Here is a 3,381-nt window from a genome sequence, read left to right as displayed (position 1 = left end):
CCACCGCCGGGCCCCTCATGGGGCTCGGCAGTGGAGCTGCAAGGCCGGTGGCGGCGGCCGGGACCGTTGGGGGCGGGGTGTGTGGCCTTATGACACACTACCGGTGATGTCAGGGGGTGTGGCATATGCTAATGAGTTATGCTAATGAGTTCCCCTAGCTCTTTTTCTATGAAACGACCCCTGCTCCATCTACAGAGGCAGCAGACCTCTGAATACCAGTGCTGGGAGGCATCAGGAAGTAGGCCTGCCAGGTCCCCTCGTCACTCCGGTGGGGGGATTTGGGGGGCACTCTAGGGGGTGGTGGGGATGCCCCAAGCACCACCCCAAGCACCGCCTCCAAGCCACAGCCAGCCACAGCCAGCCCTCTCCCTCCCCTCCTGCAGAGATTTAAAGGGCTTCAGCTGATCGGTGGGGAGCACGCCTATCAGCTGGAGGGCACTTTAACTTTTTCAGCAGGGAGGGGCTGTTGCCAGCTGCAGCTCTGCTCACAAAAAGACCCTTTAAAGGGTGTTTGTGCGAGCGGGGTGGGGGCTGCAGCGCATGGGGCTGATTCCCCAGCAGCAATTCGCAGCTTGGGATTCAGGCCCACATGCCTCTGCGGAGCCACAGACAGCCCCTTTAAATCTCTGCAGGAGGGGAAGGAAAGGGGTGGCCACGGGTGGCTGCTCTTGGGGGTTGGTCTTAGGGTGGATCTTCCCCCTGCCGGTCACTTGGCCAGTGGCAGATTGGATCCCTCAGAAGTGGGGGAACCCCACCTAGACCTGGGGGCTGGCAACCCTAGCAGAAAGGGAGGGCTTCAGCCTCTGTGCCCAGTCTGTTTGAACCTACAGGGCAACTGGTTAGCTGCTGTGTGAAATGGTATGCTGGACTAGATGGACTAGCGGTTTGATAACAGCAGGCTGTACTTATATTCTTAGCTAATTCTCTGATTGAAGGATATGTTTGCTGTAAATAAATAACCTGAAGCATGAGATAATATCTTCCAAATCTAGCTCAGAAGTTCAGTGATCCTTGAATCTGTTGGAAGCTCGGTGGAAGAAAAATGACTTTCTCTGAAAGAGGAGATGCTGGTTTGTAGATCTAGTAAAGCTGTAGTATCCATCAATCCCCATAGCTGGAGCAGATATATCTATACTATTTAAACAATCCACTTTAATATACTGTTAAAAGCTTTAAACAAATTAGATCCTGCAGTTTGTGATCTACCAAGACAAATGCAGACCACTAGCCATAGATTGTGGCCTCCCAGATGCTTAAGAACTGGGGCTTTTCTGTGTGTTTTATTTCCTCCCATCGATTCTGGTGCCATACTGCTTCAGTGTGTCCCGATTTCCACATGCATTTTTGTTTCTTTAGCTCTCATCTCTCCCCCCACCCCATTTTTTCCGGGTTCTTTTGTGACCACTTTTATTGTGATGTCTTTCTGCGAGCCAATTTTGAGTTAGCTTTTTCCCAGTGTGTAATGTTGGTGGCTCAAGTGGTTAAGATGCTGAACTGCAGGCTGTGGAAGGTCAATAGTTCAGCGGTTCAAGACCCGAGTTGCTGCATGACGGAGTGAGCTCCCGTCTCTAGTTCCAGCTCCTGCCAACCTAGCAGTTCGAAAGCAAGAAATTGCAAGTAGATAAATAGGTACCACTTCGGTGGGAAGGTAACAGCGTTCCGTGCGCCTTGGTGTTTAGTCATGCCGGCCACATGACCACGGAAACGTCTTCGGACAGCATTGGCTCTTCGGCTTTGAAACGGAGATGAGCACCACAACCCTACAGTCAGATTTGACTGGCTTTCGAGCAAGGGAACCTTTACCTTTACTTAACTTAGGGTGATTTCTCATGAGAGCTGCCTCGCAGCACAGCGCCGTTTGCCTCGACACAAACGTGTCAATTTCACACCCGAAGCTCCGGGGCTGCATTTTGACTCGGGGCTTCGCCCAATTTCCTCCGCAGTTTCGTGATCCTGGTTTTTGAGGATCATGAAACTGCGGAGGAAATCGGGCGAAGCCCCGAGTCAAATGCAGCCCCGGAGCTTCAGGTGTGAAATTGACACGTTTGTGTCGAGGCAAACGGCACTGTGCTGCGAGGCAGCTCTCGTGAGAAATCACCCCTAATGTTTCTATCGGTTTTCTGCCTACTCCCATCCACCTCCAGTCCACTTTTTTATGATTGAACAGTCAGCATTGTTAAACCACTCCTTTTCTCTCCCTCAAGACAGAGATTTCACTTTTTTTTAAAAAAGTCCTTAAAATATCACTATAACCCCATCTTTCATTTTTAAGAAGAAAAAGGTGAAGAAGAAGAGTTGGATTTATACCTCGCTCTTCACTACCCAAAAGAGTCTCAGAGTAGCCTACAATTGCCTTCCCTTCCTCTCCTCACAGCAGACACCCTGTGAGGGGCTGGCAGAGTTCTGAGAGAACTGTGACTGACCCAAGGTCACCCAGCTGGCTTCATGTGGAGGAGTGGGGAATCAAACCTGGTTCTCCAGATTAGAATCTGCTGCTCTTAACCACTACATCAAGATGGCTCTTTTCCTCAAGGGAAGTAGCTGCTTCCTTCATGGAGATATGCCTTTTCCCTTTTCTCTCTCCGAGGGAGAGGGATCGAGACTTACTTTTTTAAAAAAAAGAAAACTGCGGATTCAGAGAACCTGCCTAAACTATCATTAGAACAATACAGCATTATATCGGTATTTTAGGGCCTTTAAAAAACAAGGTGGGTGCTGTGATGCCACCAATAACACCACCAATGATGACAGCACTCTCCCTTGAAAATCTTTATTATTTAAGCCACATGTGGAAGAAAATTGACTCAACTACTGGGAAAAAACACAGGGAGGGCAGATGTGCAGAAGAACTATGTCCAAACTGATCCCAGTGCTTGTGAATTGATTCCCAAGAACATCAGGAGTAACTCCAGCATGTGGAAAAGGTCTTGGTTTGGCAGTCCCAGGCAGACAGCTAGAACAAGAGGTTTTTCAAGCAATAGATCAGATTGCTCTACATATTTTCCACCAGATGTCACTGTTGACTTAGTTCTAAGCATGCAAAGCTTTGCAGAAAAGAACTGCAACATACCATACTTATTCAGATCATCTATTTATTAACCACTGAATGCCCACATATAAGAGACTACAAGGTCTGTAAGTATTTAGAATGAGTTCTGCCTCATTTCAGTCTATGAAACCCCCCCATGAAAATAACTAAACCATGAATATGTAACTAGAAATGTATTATATAAATATATTATTAATTCAAATCCTTTAAAGAAAACTGTCAAATGCACCTACCAAAGTCACCTAAGTGCTAATTGAAGAGCTATATCTATAACTAATATTCTAGAAACTCTCATCAAGTCACTGAACAATATATCTTATGAACATTTAGTC

The sequence above is a fragment of the Gekko japonicus genome, unplaced genomic scaffold (assembly GCF_001447785.1).
Source record: "Gekko japonicus isolate JY-2015 unplaced genomic scaffold, Gekko_japonicus_V1.1 scaffold1460, whole genome shotgun sequence".
Taxonomy (NCBI): domain Eukaryota; kingdom Metazoa; phylum Chordata; class Lepidosauria; order Squamata; family Gekkonidae; genus Gekko; species Gekko japonicus.
The sequence above is the reverse complement of the archived record's forward strand: the minus strand, read 5'-3'. Positions refer to the sequence as shown.